Below are 19,413 nucleotides of genomic sequence, written 5' to 3' on the forward strand. Positions count from 1 at the left end.
CTGGGACTCAGACCTAGCAATCCATTCAATAAGTACTTCAGTGCAGCCTTAATATATGGAAAGTACTCATTTGAGTTTTTAAGATTTTACTTTAAATATAATTCTTGAAAGACACTATTCCTTCATTTTTATTTTTAAATCTTTCAAAATCTACCTCCATCTTCAGTCCTCTCATAACCCTCTTATAACTAATCTTGACATCATGAAAGCACTCCAACCTGAGGACCTATGATGCACTGTCTTATAGTCAAGTGTGTTTTAAACACATTTTATTTTCCTAGCCAGAATAACAAGGAGATCAACCACATCCTACTGTTTTTTCAAAATCTGAATAGCTTTTATCTTGTCATTTAAAAAAATCTGAATAGCTTTTATCTTGTTAACTTGTCATAAGATAATTCTTATTTGTCTTAGTTACTTTTCTTCCCCATTGTTGAGACAAAATACGTGATGCCCAGAATTAGGGAAGGAAAGGTTTATTTCTTACAGGTTGGAGGTTTCGTCCATATTCAGTAGTTGGCGCCAAGGCAAAATGATAAGGCTGAGGGGGAGCGGTTCATGCTGTCCATGGAGCAAAGTGTGAACCCAGTGAAAAAGAGAAGACACACCTTCTTCCCATCTTTATACTATATGCTGGCTCCATCCCTGGGTGTGTAGCACTCGTACCACCAATCCGATCACTAGACAACGAACCAATCATAAACACTAGATTTGGCCATGTCTATGATTGCATGAGGTGGAGGGGCATCTGAACATAAACCATAACTTATATTTAAATAGTTGGAAAACAATAAATATAGAATAAAGTTTCTGTAATTTAAAAATGTTTGAAATTATGTACACTGCAGTGTACACTGAATGCTTTAGATCAGTGATGAAACTTTTGGGACTTTCAATGATATCAATAGCTTGCTGTATCATATCTGACACAGACAGATTTTCTACCTCTGTTTTAGACCATAAAAATAGCTTTCTCAGATAGAAATTCTGAAATAAACACCTACTAGGGATGAGACAAATTCATTTAAAATACGTATTGATGGTCTTTTGTAAACCAGGGCCTTTTTGATGTGCTGAGGAAGATATAATATGTGACTTCTACCTTTAATAAACATACATCCTGCCTTTACTTCCATTTCCCATGTAGGCTTCTCAGCAACACATACCTATGCCAGACCACAATCAATATACAATATCTAAGCCCTAATCCACTAACCTCTCATGGGACTCTGTTTAGTTATATTAAGAGCATTTGTTTTATCTCAAATTCTCATGTGCATTTTATTTATTGTCTTGCTTGTTGTCTGCAACCCCAAAAATATGTAAGAGTGGGAACTTTGTGCAATAAATTCTCAGCAGTATATTAATACCACCAGGAAACCTGTTACACTATGCTTACTCAACAAATATTTTTGAAAGGCAAATGACATAAAAGTTGACCAATATTTTGATAAAATATTATAATCTTTATCACAGAGAAATGCAGAAGTTACGTGTCTAAATAATGAAGAACCTAGGATTCCAGCATTATCATTTCCATTTCTAAGACTTGCCTGTTTTACATAATTTTTCCACTTTTGGCATCTTTATCCATTTTTACAAGACTGTACATGACTTTGCGCCACAGCCTCGTGCCACAGATTGCCTGCACTTGAAAACAATTCAAGGGAGAATTAAAGCTAATCATTACACTAGAATGCCACAACCTTACATATGGCATCATCTCTCCCCATAGATTTGGCATCTGGTACCCAAGCTTGTGGAAGCATCCTTCAGGACCAAGGATGCAGAAGGATAGGATTAAGGAGCAGTTAGCCAGTCCAGTGAGTAGACAGCAGGAAGCTTGGCTACAGGCTGCTTTTGAAAAGGACTGTGCAGGTGATGGAATGACCCTGCTGTTGGTGACATTTTCCTTCTCTTCCACACATTTTGTTTTTGTTTATGATGCTGACGGAAGCAGAAGATTTATGAAGAATTTTAGGAAGCTTTTTTCTCTTTACTAGTTTGCCAAATCTGCACTGAATATCAATTATTTTATTCCTCTAAAGTATAGACATTTAAATCTGACTTTTCCTCATTTATTTCAAGAAATTGAGTTTCATATTTTTTTCAGTGAAATATTATATATTGGTTAGTGAATTTGCACTATGGTAACTAATGATGAAATGAGGTGATTCTGGCTAAACACGTCATCCATCTCTCTTCATGGAGACTGTCACAGGATACTGGAAAACTAGTACAATTGGAGACAAAATATCCTGAATTCAATTTCAGTTTCACTGCTGCACAGAAGTACTTATCTTCACAAACTTTTATTTATTTTTTTGCCAAATTAGAATTATTATGATTACACAGCAGGGATATTAGAGAATTGATTGAAATCATGATTGTGATAGTCTTTAGGTTACTGGTTGACACACAGTAAGTACTGCATAAATGAACTTTGATATATTAAGATAATATGTAATAAATGAACTAACAGGGGAATCACAGTTTGAATAGTGTAGCACGTGGAGCTGGCACTGAAGCTGGTTGCAGTTCTGTGTCTAGGTTATTAAGTCATCTTATACTTGGGTATTTCAGGAAGCTTCCTGATAGTCTAATTGAATAAGGATTACCATGGCCACGTCATAGTTTGGTTTCATTCCTCCAGCTGGTGTTATAGTTAGAAGTTTATCACTATCAATCTCCACTAATGTTTCATAATTTCAATATCACTAAATTCTACTCTGGTTTGCACTGTCAGTATGAGGCTCTATTATTTCCCAATTTAAAGGAAATATGACAGTTTAAGAATGTTTTAGCTTAAGCATGTGAGCATGTTATGCAATATTTGTAGTGGTAAAGATATGAAATACGTTATTAATATTAGCCTTGCTTAGAATGTCTTTTAGGTCGTTGCTTCAGTATACTAAAATTAGAATACCTTTTAGAGCTGTGTATAGATATGGTTGAAAATCCAAGTACCTGGGCTTAAATTTCATTTCTCATAGGTACTATTAGAGACTTTTCACCATTCTGCTTCAAATGATAGCCAGAAAGCTTACTCCACACATTAATTATATGACTTAATTTAAGTAAAATGATCCATATTCAACACATTGAAGAGTACAATATTAAACACTGTTAATGTCTTTGCTTACCTTATATTAAGTATAAGTGGCTGCACTCATCCTTTCCCCTGCCTAGATTTTTCACTAATAAGATTATGAGACATATCCTAAAATTGCTGCAGCTGTAGCCTATAACAATAAGCTCTCTGTGTGAAGAAAATTGTTGCATGAGGAGTTTCCAGAACCATGTCACTTCTTTCAGGCAGGGGATCCTCTTTCCTTAAATTGTATGAATGATTAAGCCAAATATCTCGGATTCATTTCCCTATTTTGTAGCAAAAATTTTCTATAATTCAAGACTCTCATGACCTTCTCTCTTTGAAATTTAGAGATAATTTGAGATAAATGTGAATTTTTTTGTGGTTACATTCTTTCTATACATTAAGTAGTATGGTAATAGTGGAAGAGAGCAATGTTAGAGTGGATAAACCTAATAAATATTACTATAAAATAGATGGTCAGGTCTACCATGAAAAGATGGTGTTATTCTGCCATCATCTTCTCTTGGTATTGTCTGATTAAAATTTCACTTTCTTCTGTAGTCTTCCTCCAACAACATATAACCTTAGTATAATCAAGAGACAAACATCAATCACAATGAAAGGACAGCCTGAAAATTAGTAATACTCCTCAAAACACGAGGTAATCGAAAACAAAAGAAATCTGAAAGTCAGTCACAGTTTTGAGAAGGGTAAGGATATATACCTACTAAATATATACTGGCATCCTAAATGCAGTTTTAAATGAAAAATGAAACTAGATAAACAGAATCTCAATAAAGTATGGACTTAGATTAATAGTGATACATCAATATTAGTTCATTATTTGAAAATAATGATTAATAGCTAAGAAAGATTAATAATAGTTAAAGCCATCTATAATGTTTATAGGGATTCTCTGAATTCATTATAATAATTGTACTAATCTAACATATACTAAAATGAAAAGTTCATTTTACATTATCATTATTCTTAATTATTTTTCCAAATTCAAACAAGTCCTCTAAGAATTCATCTTTTATATATTTCCATAATCACATTTCCTCTTATCTTGCCTATCACCATCATTTACATTTACCTCTCACATTGCATTGCCAATATTATATTGTACTATTTGTTCCTTAAGGATAAGAATTTGGCCTTTTATTTCTGTATTCCAATACTTTCCACAGCATTTGGGGATGCATAACAGCTAAGTGCTCAAAAATAGTGGAATAAGTGGAAAAAATTGAACAAATCAATGTTAGAATAATTAAATGACTTTTTAAAACTATGAATCAACTCAAGGGAGGTATAATTTACTATGACATGAACTGTAATTGTACTGAGATAGTGTTGGAAAAGAATTCCGAAGAAGGTCCTAGCCACAACACGATTACATATTATTACAACATTAGTGACAAAATCAATTCTCAGAGATTTGCTTCTGGGTTACCCAGCTCTACTCTAGGGATTGGAACTGGTATACAGATACTTCTTGCTGTTAAGTACAGCTATTTTATCTGTAGATCCTGCACATATTCTGCTTGTGAACTTTCTCTGTTAATTCAGGTAACAAATATGCAGTGGCAATGGAAAAAATAATTGCTAACATTTATTGAATACTTACACATGTTAACTATTGTACTGATTATTAGTTATTACTAACCAAATATATCTACAAAGCAACACTATATTGTTGATTGTTATTAGCTGTACTTTACCAACGAGGAAACTGAAGCAGACAGGTGTTTAAGGTTACATATAAAAAGCCTGCTGTATGCCAAGCATGGGATGTGTAACTGAAGGAGTCGGAGAAAGTAAAAAAAAAAAAAAAAAAAAAAAAAGTGTTACTGATAGAAATATTGACATGGATTACATCTGAAAATTTGGGACAAGAGTGACATTGGGGCACTTTCTTTGCAGGAGGTGACCAACTAAGCTCTCCATAGATTTTCTTCCTAATCTTTCCTTTTTCTTATTTAATAAAAATCTACAATGATAATCAAGAAATACCAAGTAACAATGTTATGGCTGACACAGTCTTGTGAGGGAAAACATTGTTCTGATAAAGAGTGTAATTTGGAATCAGACAGACCTAGGTTAAAATTGATCTGCAGCTGGTAGCTTTGTTGTGTTAGCCAGCCAACTTTTGTAGCATCTTTTGCAGGTGGAAATTATCATTCTTCTCTTGCAAGATTACAGTGAGGATTTGTAATACGTATCTGCACTGATGAAATTCTTATCATCAATAGAGTAAAAAATGTAGTCAAAGGAAGTGGAAAAGATGGCAGATCAATAAGAAACAAAGTAAAAAGCTTCTCTGAGAGAAACAGCCCAGATGCTGAAATGTAGCATGCTGGGGAAGACCAGAAGGAAGGAGATGGATTCTCGACCCAGGAAACAACTAAAGTTAAAAAAAGGAAGGAAGGAAGGAAGGAAGGAAGGAAGGAAGGAAGGAAGGAAGGAAGGAAGGAAGGAAGGAAAGAAAGAAAGAAAGAAAGAAAGAAAGAAAGAAAGAAAGAAAGAAAGAAAAAGAATAACTTGGGCAGAAGGTAGTAGCCAGATGCACCTTCACTGGAAGCAGACCCAAAGTGTGCAAAACACCACTGAAATCCAGAGAGATGCACGGTTATGGTGAAGTTGGGGTTGACAAGCCTGAGGGCCTCAGGGAGAGCATGCAGTCTTGGAGGTGAGTGGTGGACCAGAGAACTGCATCAGTTCACAGTGAATGTGGGGGACTCAGTCTGCTCGTGGGATTGGGAGTTGCACACCTGCAGTTTCTGAAGCAACAACATCTGATATAAAGAAACAATGTCATGAAATTATAAAGGAACTTAAAACAGAAGTGTTAATACAAGTAAAAGAAGATATAAGAAAAATAAAAGAAATGCTAATCACCCCTCAAGAAGACACAGATGGAAGCATGGAGGAGCATAGAAAAAGGAAGGAAATCTTCAATGAAGAATATAAAATAAATTTAAAATACATAAAAGAGATTCAAAGAGATTACCAGGAAATTAAAAACTCCATTGAAAGCTGGCAAAACTGCTTGAAAGAAACTAAAGATAGACTATCAAACCTTTAAGACAGGCTTGCAACTTGTGATCATGAAACAAAAGATCTCTTAAAAATAACAAGGATCCAGGAAGTGACAATACAAAGGCTAGAAGATGACAAGAGGATCTATAACTTAAGAATAAAAAATGTGAGTGAAGAAGCAGGGGTAAATACAAGTGAAATACAAAGGCTATTTACTGAAATAATTGAAGAAAACTTCCCAAGCATATGAAAAGGAAATGATATTTAGATAAATGAGGCATACAGAACTCCAGCCAGCTATAATCAAAATAGATCTACACCCAGACATATAATAATCAAGATCCCAGACATTCAACACAGAAACAGAATATTAAAAGCTGTCAGAGAAAATAAACAGATCACCTATAAAGAAAAATCCATCAGAATCACATCATGACTTCTCAACACACACCATCAAATCAAGAAGAGCTTGGAGTGAAGTATTCCATGTCCTGAAAAAAATAGTCTCCAACCCAGAAAAACTAACCCTGAAAAACTACCTCTCAAATTAATGGAGTAACCATATGCTTCCATGACAAAGAGGAACTGGGGGAGTTCATGACCACAGATCCAACCCTACAAAAATTTCTGAGGACATTCTAGAGAGATAGAGAGAAGACCATGGTTTCAGGAACAGTGGCACAGAGGGCTCACTGAATGAGGAACATATTGAAATGAAGGGGAAAAGTAGACAACTAACACCAGAAAAATCGCATGGCAGAAATGAGGCAGAGAAGGTTGGCTATAATTGCTAACATGGATGGCCTGGATACACTAATAAAAAGAAACACAGGCAGAGTGGATCAGGAGATAGCATCAAGATGCTCTCTATAAGAAATATAATTACTATGGTAACCATTTTTAATTTCTTCTTAACTTAATTTGAAGAACTTAATCTGCATTGCTTTCACTGTCTTGTTTTGACTGATTTTATTTGCATCTGTTTTCTTTAATACTAGCAAGTCTGAGGGTATAGGCAACTACTTTGAAGACAATAAGATTCACTATGATATCTATTCTGTTTGACTATTATCTTCTTTGAATTCCTATTATGTCTCCAATGTTTTGTTTTTATTCACCTGAATGCCAATATATCATGTTTTGTATTTCAGGAGAGAAAACAAATACAATGAGGTTAAATGGCATGCTCCTTTACATCACACTATTTACAGAATAGTTAGCTCAAGATCAGAATAGCCAGGTGTTGACTAATGTTCTTCCAAACTGGTTTTTGAAGTCATTCTGAAAGGTTTAATGAAAGATCATGAAACTGTTTACCATCAAATAACTTTTATCCATTTGGGAGACTTTTCTAATGAACAGCAATATACATTGCTCAAAATACTTGAAAGATTTCCTGAGAAATGTCAATCAGCATTATTTGGTCTCTTAAAACACATGAAAAAGAAAGTACTTGCCTGTATCTAACATTAGAAAAACAGCAACAAAAAAGAACTGGTGATTGCTTAATGAAGAATGAAGGCCTAGAATATCTTTATGAGGGCAAACTCATGTCTAGAAAAGTTTTTGTTCCCCCTCAGTAATCACCTCAGTTACCTAAGGAATGTGCATTTCAGAACACTGCCAAAAGAACCCCACTGAATTTTTCTCAGTCATGAGCACAGTGGCAGAAAATAAGCACAATAAAATAGTCAGCCAACATATACCCTGGAAGCTGGCACAAGGGTTTCCTCACAGTGAGGGAACACAGAAGTGATGAAATATCTGTCTGAAAATTTTCAATTGTATGTTACAGTATCACTAGATTTTGCATAGTAATTCACAGATTAGAAAGTTTTGCAATGTCGTGATCCTGTAAAGAAAGCTTTTGAAATATTATGAGTAGATACATAAAATGCTAAGTGAAATAAGTAGACACAGAAAGTTAAATATCACATGATTTCCTGTATGAAACCCAAAGTTTAAATAATTTAGGAAGAAATCAAAAGATGGAAGATAGGACACAGACAAACTCTGGAGATGGGAGGGAGAGAGGGAGCAGGGGGAGGTAAAAAGGATCAAGAAGTTATCTACACATGTACATTCACGAATTTATTATGTTTCACAAAAATTTACTAATAAAAAAGAGAAGAAAGAAAAGAAGGACAGGAATAAAGGACACAATCCAGGCTAAATAAATCCACTTTTCAATAATATGATTTCTTACACCCAGAACTTTGAAAACTATGTTCTCTCAATTAAACCATAGTATACAGCATTTTCTGTGATTGTCATTGCATCGTGTCACTCACTGATCATTGAGTAGGAAGCTATGGTCGTTAGAATTCTGGAAATTTTATGAAACAGACTTGGTCCAAAAAGGATGAATGCAGGCCATTTGAGCACTTCGGTAGCCAATATCCTCAAAAGAGTTATGCAGGGACAGAACCAGGCATACAAGAGTGACTAAAGAAGGGCATTTTACAATGGTGCACTACACAGCTATAAAGAAGATTTTACCAAAGCATGTAAAAGTAAATGGATGAGACTTGAGACCATACTTGTAAGTGAAATAAATCAAACTCACACGTGTAAATATCATTTGTCTCCCTACTGTAAATAACTGAAAGAGCAACTATGATCCATAATCTACAGTAAATATTGTGAAAGGCTAAGAAACTCCTCAATGAATAAAAAGTAACTGGGATAGGGGAATAGTGGAAGAAAGGAAAGGAAAAGGAAAAAGACATACTTTTTTTTTGTGTGTGTGTGTATGATAGCTAAAATGACTATGCTACTAATTGTATTAGTTCTTAGAAAAGAACAGTTAATACAGTTAATTTTATATGTCTATCTCTAGTAACCTAAGCAACCCTTTTGAAGGTAACAATGTGCAATACCACAACCATTGTTAAATTCCTATCATCTTGTTTTGAAACCTATACTTTTATTGCTTTGGGTTTGTTGTTGTTTGTGTCTTTTGCTTTTTGATCTTTTCTGTGTCTTTTTCCCCTCTTCAATAAATAAAAATAAAGGAGCATGGAAAAGAACATTTATCCCTGTTTGTAGGCAAAATGAACTTATGCTACACTTATTTTATGTTCAGGTCAGCTCAGAAAGTTTCTTTGTGATTTTATGAGGTACTAACACTATTAAAAAGCAAATTCTGTTTTCTATACTGCACCATGTGCTGTGTTGCTATTTGTCTGAATATATTCCCACAGCTTTCTTGAATTCTTTTCTTAAGCAGGCTAAGTTTTATTATTATTAAGAAACAGAAGTTAAATAAGCAGCAACAATTTTTGAAAATAGGAACTATCTGGAGTAGTTGTGTGTGTGTGTGTGTGTGTGTGTGTGTGTGTGTGTCTGCCTGAGTATGAGCTCGTTGTGTGATAAAAGCACATTTATGTCCATATATGCATATGACATCAGTGACTGTGTGATTATTCTACCTTTAGAAGATCTGATTTACAAACATAGGTCATAATTATCCTTTCTAAACTAGAATAAAATAATAAATAGATTCAATTTTACTTTTCATATGAAATTTATAAGAAATTCACATGAATAAATATTAATACTCTCTGATCACTAAGGAGTCATCTCATAATCATTTAGTGAGACAAGCACCTAAATAATTTTAATAATCACTGGGCAGGCTATGACAAGTACTATTGTAGATTTAAAATTGCTAAGGGGTCACAAGAGGAGATGGGTTTAAAGATTATTTTTTCATTAGAAATGACATTTCACTGAGCCCCTAAAGATGAGAAGGATGTTGGCATAGGATGACAAGCAATTTTTATAGATAATACCTATTATTACAGTTAAGCTATAAATGATTCTTACCTGGAAGTAATTTGGTAGAAGTCAGACTTCATAATGTAAAGATTTGAGAGTATTTCAAAATACATTAAATTTTAAGTTTTATATTGGAATTTTGTGCCTGATTTTGTATTATTCACTCTCTCCTTCAACAAGATTTTAACAAAAATAGGATGTTTGTAAGATTCAATGCAGAGACCCATAATTCAACATAAGCTATTCAAGCATCACATAAAGACTGTAGTAGTATTTTCCTCTTTTGGTGCTAAACAAAAATGAAAAATTAAATGACAAAGAACTATTATTTTTCATCTAATGTTCCCCAGAAGATAACGAGTGTTTGTGGGCAGCTGTTCTCTGTAGACCAGAGCAAGTATCAGAGTTAAAAAAAATTTCAATATTTCCTTCTAAATAGTGATTGACAAGTATAGAAGAATGTTTTTGCTGTATATAATGTTTTTCATTTTCTTAACACATTTATAAAACTAGCCAATATACCATCCTAAAGTTAAAGCAAAAGTAAAATTGTATATGACTGTATCTACAGGGACTTGATCTAGTGTATTAAAAGAGAGTATTAAATTTGGAGTGAAGCAGATTACGAGTAACGACAGTTGTGTTGGTACCTTTGAGTAATTGTCTACAAATATATGAATTTTTCTGGACTTCATAAGATGTTAATTTTATGCACATTAGAAATTCCTAATATCTGTAATGTTAGATAATAACAGATAAAGCAGAGTGAATTAATTAAATTATTAAAACACCAGCTAATAAGCTATTCTTGAATGCTGCTTCTTTCCATTTGATCATTTGGTATACAGCCTTCACATTTTATACAGTTTTGGGTGAACTTTGAGTGCCTGTTTCCTTCCGTACATTTCCTATTTTTCATATTAGAAGGCAGGCTGTCAAAAGCTTCTGGGAAGCAGTCTTTACTGTTGGTAGACTGGGCTATAGAAAGAATTAATGTTCATACTTAAAGTAGAATTATAATGTGAGTATGTGTTTTTTATTTACCATAAATACTTCCCAAAAAGTCCAAAGTTTCAACCAAGAAGATAGCCATGTACACTATCAACATACTGAGTTAAGTGGTCCTAACTCTGCTTATGGCTAAATTGATGTTAGAGTTCATGAAATTGAATCAGAATGTTCTCAGCTAATGAGTGTGATCCAAGATCCTCCTGCTGGACATTTACTTCTTCGGCACAGAAAAGTTCCTTGATAACCCTGCAGATACTGAGCTGTAAGTATTACCTGAAAATATATTTTTGTCCAAAACTCCATTGCAACAACAGCGTATTCCTAATTTTACTATTTATTGTATCTTCAATTTATCCTTCATTGAACATTTTGTATTTTGTTACTACTGATTATTATGGTTCAGATGTACAATGTACCGCCAAGTCTAATATAAACAAGTGAGCCTGGTCTTATGAAAAGTGTTTAGGTCATAGGAAAAATACTTTCATTAGCTACTAATGAATGGATAGCTAAAGAAGTGAGGACTGGTCAGAAGAGGCAATTGTCTGGAAGCATAAATTGGAGGCTGTATCTTCCTTAATACCTCCACCCTTCACATGTTGTTTCCTGAATGCCTTAATGTAAATGATTTTGGTTAGTGGCAAGTTCTTTCATCATGCTACTTCTCCATTTGACCACATATTAAATCTTGTGGAAATTATGTGTCAGACCTCTTCTCTTTTAAATTGTGATTGTGGAATATTTTGTCTCTGTGACAGGAAAATGATCAGAAATATTTTGGTTTATCAAGAGAAGTGAGGTCATTACTGTGAGTTTTCATGGCTATGTGATCCATAAACTTTGGAACTGGTTTGTGGGATGAATTTTGAAAGGCTTGGAAATGCCAGATAGAAAGTCCTAGAATACTTTAAACCAGATTAACAGAAGATTCAGTGTTCAACAGAATGTTCATGGAAATATGATAGGAAAGCTATATTCAGGAGGTTTCATTTAGGAGCAAAGACTCCATGCCAAAGGTTATGCTCTGGAAAAAAATTGTCTGTTTTGTTCACGTTCTGAAATTTTAGAGGAAATTGAAATTAAAAGCAGCAGACTAATTGATCTGGTAGAAAAATTTAGAAGCAGCCTGAAATTCAGGTTGTGATATGAGTACTTTTGGCTTCACAATGAGAATCATGAGTTAAAAGCTCATTTGAAAAGTTTGGAGTTTTTCCAAGAAAGGAAGGGCTTGAAATGTTGGGTCAAAGGAGAGGATGATTATTGAAAAGATAAGCATTAAAAACAATGCAACTACTTTGCATTAGGAAATATGAAAGATACCTTGATGGCATTCAGGAATCAGCAAGACTCCACCTTTTACAGGCTCAGAGGTGTAAAATTATAAACCTTCCATTGAGAAGAGATCCCCAGGACTCTCTGTGAAAAAATGACTCCCTAGGTTTGGTTTCAAAATTCTCAGTCAAGATACACAGAGGCCTCTACAAACATGAGCCAAATGGATACAGCTATTATTTGAGGTCTGACCTTATGGGTATGCAGAATTGAAGAGTTCAAGGATCATAGAGGTTTCCACCCAGATTTTACCAGAAATAATATGTTCCTGTAACTACAGTGCATGAGGTTGTGAGAATGAAGCTAAAAGTGCATTGGAGATCCCAGAAAGCTGGACTCACTGCTATGAGTTTGTCATGAGTCTCAGAGATTTTGTTTAGAGTTGGACATTTCAGCAATGCTGAAACTGTTAAAAAAAACTTGCCAACTATTAAAGTTAGACTAAATGCATTTTGCATAAAGATATGGACACTAATCTTTAGGGGATCCAGGATAGAGTGCTTTGGTTCAGGACTATAACTTTAAAATAAGATGAAAAACCTGAATATAATTTATGAAAGTAAAGTTAATGAAGGATTACAGAATTTATAAAAGGTAGAAAAGGAACCTAACACAGTAGAAAAATTAAGCAAATGCACTGTGAACAATAATTACAGCTCACTGATATTTAGCTTACCAGGGATAACAGTATCCAATTAACTGAATTTCCTTAGAAAATAGCCTCAGTTAGTTTTGTGCCATAGTTTATAAAGCAGAAGATATTGTTTCTCTCTACAACTTGAGCCATGTAAAATTAAAACACAGGTTTTCTTATTAAGACATGATAGATTTTTTTCTTTTCAAGAAAAGAGACCTCTATCTATCAGGATGCCTAACAGCACTGAGGATTCTCATTTTCTCATAAATATGGGCCACATTTTGTAGATGGCATCTCTCTTTTACCAGTTCACGATATGTGGCAATGTGTGTGACACCATGATATGGTCAGCAGCAAAGATTAAGGGTATAGTTACGGGATGGAACAGACCTATGTTCTGGTAATTATTTTTCATCCTCCAGCTGTGTGGTACCCATAGTCATTGAACAATGTTTTTCCATTTTCTCAAACATAAAAAAGTTTTTTATTAATAGTTAATAAACTTTTAAAAACTAAAGCTGCTTTAAGAATACTCTGATGTTATGAATTTAATAAATAACTATATATTTTTTCAAAACAAATCTATATGTAAAGAATTTCAATAATTCTCTGCCATCTTAATGCCCTAACAAATCTAGGAATCTTAGGCTGACAAACTTTGCTCTAGTAATTTCTTCTGTTCAGCTTACTTGCATAATTCTGTGATCTTTAAGATATTTAAAACTTTTTTCTCAAAGAAACTTACAATTTTATAGTGCTTCATATGAAAGTATATGAAATGTTTTTAGTACAGAGTTTTACTTTTCTAACATTTTATAGCTCCAAATTTACAGTGAAATTTAGTCAATTTAAATAGTTTTATAATTATAAGATGTAACTGGGAAAAACTTGGATTCTGGAATAGGGCAAAACTTTTCCTATTATTTATATTCATTCTGTGACCATAGAAGAATATATTTTGGGATGTGATTTTATTGTAGGTTTATGATTTAGAAATTTTAACAATATGCAGTTATCCATCATTTCTGCAGTGCTTACCTCAATCTTTTGCAATATACTGAGCCTTTCTCAAATCAAAAAATGTATTTATTGTGCTTAAGTTTTCCTTTCTTCCCTTATCATCCCTAACATTATACTCTCTCAACTCATTCCAAGGACAGCTGTCAGCTCAGATCATCGTGTTATATTTTGAACTAACTTGAGACTTTGGTATGTTGTATTGGCAGCATCTGAGTCAGGAGTTGTAATATCAGTCAAAATCATCTGAAGATATTTGTAGGGCCTAGGGAGTCTTACGTTTATAGCTGTTGTTCCTAAAAATGACATTCATGTAAAAATGTTTTCACATTCCAGGGGCTGGAGATTTAGCTCAGCGGCATAAGTGCCTGCCTTGTAAGCAGGCAGTCGTGAGTTCGATCCCCGGTACCGGTAAAAACGAAAAAGGCAAAAAAAAAAAAAAAAAAAAAAAAAATGTTTTCACATTCCAAACTGAAATTTGTTTTGTTGGTACAAATATGAAAATACTTTTATAAGTCTGAGGTTTGAGTTTCAAAAGTCCAATTTATACTTTCCTTATAATCTAAATCTATCTGTAAATATATGTGTATTAATGTGTACATAGGAATTAAATATTTGTAGCTTTAACAAACTGTATGATATACATTTTAATATGCTAATATTTCTAAAACAGTAAACATTCTGATGTATTTTTATTTATAGCTTAGATATAATAATTGCTTTTACATCTTAGGTACCTTTTATGTTCTTTATAATTTTATGCAGTTTATTCTGTTACTTCATAGATAAAATAAGCTTGATTTTGTACAGTTTTGCATTTGTAGCAAGATTATCTTAAGTAAATTCCTTTACTTCTCTTAGTTTTGGTTTTCTCAATGGATTGTTAGCCTTTAAGGAAACTTAGATCAATTAGTGATTAAAATAAAGCTGAATGTAATTATCTAATTTTCAGTACTACAATTTTTCAAAAATTAAAATTAGTTCAGTAAAATTTAAATGTCTAAGTAAAACCAAAAGAGGGAGTAAGGTACGAATAAAACCTCTGTCATTATTAGATTTACCACTTATGGATAATCCATCTGTGTATGCTAGCATGCCCAATTACCTTTGTGTTGTTAATTTGTTTTATGCACTTAAAGCATCTTATAAACCCAAGATTTATCCTTTCAATCCTATTTTGTTGTTTATTTATTTATTTATTTATTTATTTAGGTGGGTTAAGAGACAAAGGAGGAAGAGATAAAAAAGGGGATTAGACATTGATGTTGTCTTTTATGTAGTTTAAATAAAAACGACCAAATGCAAACCAGGCTCTTAATTGGTGTTAATTTAAAAGAAAAACATGTTTTATCAGTTACTTTTTACAAATTCTGACAATGCCTTTAATTAGAAAACAAAACTCTAAATAAATAGCAAGGGGAAATGACAGTGCAAATTTTCAAATTCTTATGTACATTTCTCGTTTCTTACATCTTCTAATAATGATTGTCTTTGATTGCTATCACCATAAACCATTACTTGCGTATGAGCAGCTGGAAAGTATAACTTCCATAACAAGATGAAACAAAGTTTTGTCCTGAATTTGGATTTAAAATAGCAAAACAATATTTTTAATTTAAACAAGGAAATGCAAAGGAATAAAGTATACTAAATTATTTTCTCTAACATCAGAAATTATGCAGAAATTTTACAGTGGGAGAATTTAACATTATGATGAAAAACCATAATATTGTGTTCGTTGAGCTAAATTGTAACTGGAAAAGCTAAATTTTAGCTGGATAGACTGAGCTATCACCTGTAATCAACCCCAAACATACTTTTGAAAATATGCAACTTTTAAAAACAAATTCTTACAAGTTTGATATATACGTACTCATAGTCATGAAGAACAGTATTTTGAGTAAAAAATAAAACATTGTACTACAATGGGAATTAGTGCTTGTCTATTTATACACAATGGAAAGAAATAGAAATAAAATGTGTTACTTATGATAAGTAAGTTAAAAGTAATTTTTATTGCAGTATTAGCTTCTTTGTTTTGCTTGGTAATATCTACTTGTTAAATGGAAAATGTTCTGCATCTTTCCGCTTGCTTATAAACTCTGGTTAAGTTTTTAAATTTTTTATTTTTCTTAATTCATGTTTGCAGCACATAATGAGTATATTCATCATGCAGAGTTGGTATGTATATGTAACATCTTAATTCTTGCCACATAGGTTCTCAATGAAGTAATTTTCATGCAGAGGTTCTTCTCTATGTAATGTATTTGACCCCAATTTCCTCTTAAACAAGACTTGACACAAAAATATGATTTTATTCCATATTTCTCCTTTAAAAACCATCATTGTTTTCTTTGTACATCATAATCACATTAAAGTTTGATATTCTGTTTTTTAAGTATACTTCAATGATACTTGTTTTTATTTAAAGTAATAAATGATTTAATGATGTGAATGATAAAAAGAAATAAAAGCCTACTACTTTCACCGTGCAGTTACAGTTATTAATGATAAAGCAACGAACTCAGGATTCTTGGCTCCCATCTAGCACCTTCCTTTACTTCTCACTTTGCTACAGAAAAGCTAATTCTTCTTTCAGACTTTGTGCATAATTTTGAAATTTGTGAACAGAGGATTCTTAAGCACTTATCTGCTCACCACACTATTGTGGTTAAACCCTTTCATTTCTTCCTCCAGTTTACTTGAAGATGCAACACCTCACCCAATCAAATGCAAAATTTTATTTTTGTTAGATATTAAAAAGTGGAGCAAGCCAGTCTAGGAGATCCTATGACAAGGGTCATGTGGCCTGATTGGGATGGATGAGGAATATACACTTGATTCAAAAATATGAAGAATGATTAGAAATTAGGTCCAGCAAATAGGATGGGAAAGATGACCAGGAAAAGATAATGTTTAAAGTACAAAGTAAGGACTGCCGTGACAGCGGTGACCCGCTGGGGTGAGGCCGCAGCAGGCAGGCAGCGGTTGCTGGTTGCACTCTCACCAGGGCTGGCGGTTAGAGGCGGAGCAGGCAGCTTGCGGCAGCCCTGGGGAGGACTCAGGTGGCAAAGGTGGTGTCCACAGTGACCGGAGGGGTCTGAGGACCGCAGGCTGGAGCAGCCGGACATTTAAAATTGTTTGGGGTCAACACATTCAAAATTGTTTGGAGTCTCTATCCATGGGTTTGTCAGCATCTGCTCCTGCTGTCTCAGCTCAGACCCCAAATGCTTCAGATCATCAGACAGCATCACCACCTTCAGAATGCCCAAGGCATGAAAGGAAGAGTCAAGGCTGTGCAGTGAGCGAGGAACCATCTAGTCCAGTAGTGACAGCAAAGCTTCCTCTGGGCCTGCCCACCAGGATCCAGCGTATGAGTATGTGCAGTGTCAGCTTACTGGTGCCAGGGCCAGTAAGGAGAACCTGGGTCCTTCAGATCTGATGCCACCACCTGATCAAACACCAGCCCCCGACCAGCCGTTTGTTTTGTCTAGGTCAGAGAGGAATCATCCATGCCAAGAGCAGACTTGGAGAAAAAGTGGGTCTACCCTTCGGAACAGATGTCCTGGAGTGCAGTGCTAAGGAAAGGGTGGAGGTCGGTGGATGAGGACATTAGTCAGAAAGGTGTGTATAATGCCACTGAAGTTCACAGTCAGAATAATGAGCAGGCCCTGGGAGGAGATTTTTGAAGTGGGAAGCCCTTCATGCTGAGGAGTGTCCTTGTGGTCCCTCGCTGACTCGGAGGGAAAGCAAACGGTATTCACCAAGGCCAGGGTTCGTTTCTAGATGGGGTATGAGCTGCCTTTCGACAGGCACGATTGGATCATCAACCGCTGTGGAACTGAAGCGAGATACTCGATCGATTACTGTGACTGCGGCGAAGTGAGCAAAGACTTGCCAGTTCTCCATCCTGGGTGTGCGCCCAGCCGTGGATCTGCTTTCGGCTGTGTGGGACAGAATGAAGGTCGCCTGGTGCGCTGGACGTCATAACCACTGTTTTGATTGCGATGGAAAAATATAAACTATTTTTTTCTGAGGAATACATTAAACTATTTCCCTAAATTGAGTTCCTTTAACTTCACTATTGCTGGTGTAGTTCAGCTAAAAAGTCTTAACGTCTGTAAAAGAACTTTTGAAAAGTGTTTAAAGTTGTCTTGTTTTTTTCAGGACTGAGATGTAAAACCTGAAAGTCAGTGCAATGTTCATGAACTTTTTCCTGGTCAAATATTATAACTGAAACTTAGAAAAACGACATAGTTATGCTTTTTAAAAAATGACCAGCATTTGTAACGTCCCTGCAGTGGAGGTGCGGCCCTGAACAGTATGCAAAGGTATACACTGGAAATGTACCCAGCAAGAATAAGCATGTCTCAGCTCTCCAAATTCTCATTTATGTGAGTTTTTCACATAGAAATTTAAAACACCGGGAAGTGGTAACGCATATATTTTGGAACTCATATTTTAACTTAAATTTTTCATTTTTATTTCTGTAACTTTAATATGTGAGTCTACTCCCCCCAAAATGAGTATCATTGTCCCTGGCACTTAACAGGTCCTTCCAACTTGGAATACATTCCTTTGCAGCTTGTGAGTCCTTCCAGTCGGCTGAATCCAAACTCTGAGAGTCCTGCTCAAGTCACAGGGCCAGGACAGATCCCTCTCTAAGACATGAGGACATTTGTCTTTGGGTTAAAGTTCACAAGAAGAGTATTTTTTCCCTCAAATGTAGAGTATTGGCATCAATACAGAGACCTGAATGTGTTTTTGTTTTTAAGGAAGCTTTAAATTTGCGGTTGGAATTTGGTTATTTGACTGGTTATTCTAGTTACAGCAGCATGTTACAAATGACTGGTTTTTCTTTATTGCAGTTCATGTTAAATCTTTCATTTTTCTCGAATACTGTAGTGCTAAATTAGTGGATGGAATTGACAATGTAAATGATTAACTTGATGTGGTTTCTCTGCTGTGTCAGTTCTGTGTGGGATTTCAGAAATATAATAATTTTAAGTTGTACATGTCAAATATTTACATATTTTTAAATAAAGCTTGGTTAATGGTTTTAAAAAAATAAAGAGTGATCATGGCCATGTATTATGTTTCATACGTAGATATCTCTCAAAATCTCATGCACTCATAGTGGGGCATTTGAGAGGTGATTGGACCAAGGGGATGTGATGATCAACAGTAGATTAGTCCTCTAATGAGCTCATAGCTAAAGGTAATACCTGGAGGTAAAGCCTGGTTTGAAGAGGTGGAGCACTGGGGGCAAAGACTGGAAGACTTTTTTTCCTTTGCTCTTCCCTTAGTTTATCTCTGTTCCTTGCTATGTCATGAACTCTTTCTCTCTTAGAAGCCCATCTGCCATGCACCCTGCCTTGGAGCCAGCAGCCTATAGACCAAAACCTCTACAAACAGTGAACCAAAATAAACATTTCCTCTATTAAGCTGGGTCTGTTGAGGGTATTGTGTCTCAAGGAGGAGAGAGTCACTAAGACATGTGCGG

At 34.6% G+C, this 19,413-nt stretch overlaps 1 protein-coding gene and 1 pseudogene across 3 annotated transcripts in view; both read left to right on the top strand.

The window, feature by feature from the left end:
* Positions 1–19,413, top strand: part of Grm5 (glutamate metabotropic receptor 5) — a 478,225-nt gene that overhangs the window by 44,970 nt on the left and 413,842 nt on the right. The window lies entirely within an intron of this gene.
* On the top strand, positions 16,347–19,169 carry LOC134477559 (holocytochrome c-type synthase-like; annotated as a pseudogene).

The sequence above is a fragment of the Cavia porcellus genome, unplaced genomic scaffold (assembly GCF_034190915.1).
Source record: "Cavia porcellus strain 051 isolate PalLab524CR breed Dunkin Hartley unplaced genomic scaffold, mCavPor4.1 scaffold_9, whole genome shotgun sequence".
In the NCBI taxonomy this organism is placed as follows: Eukaryota; Metazoa; Chordata; class Mammalia; order Rodentia; family Caviidae; genus Cavia; species Cavia porcellus.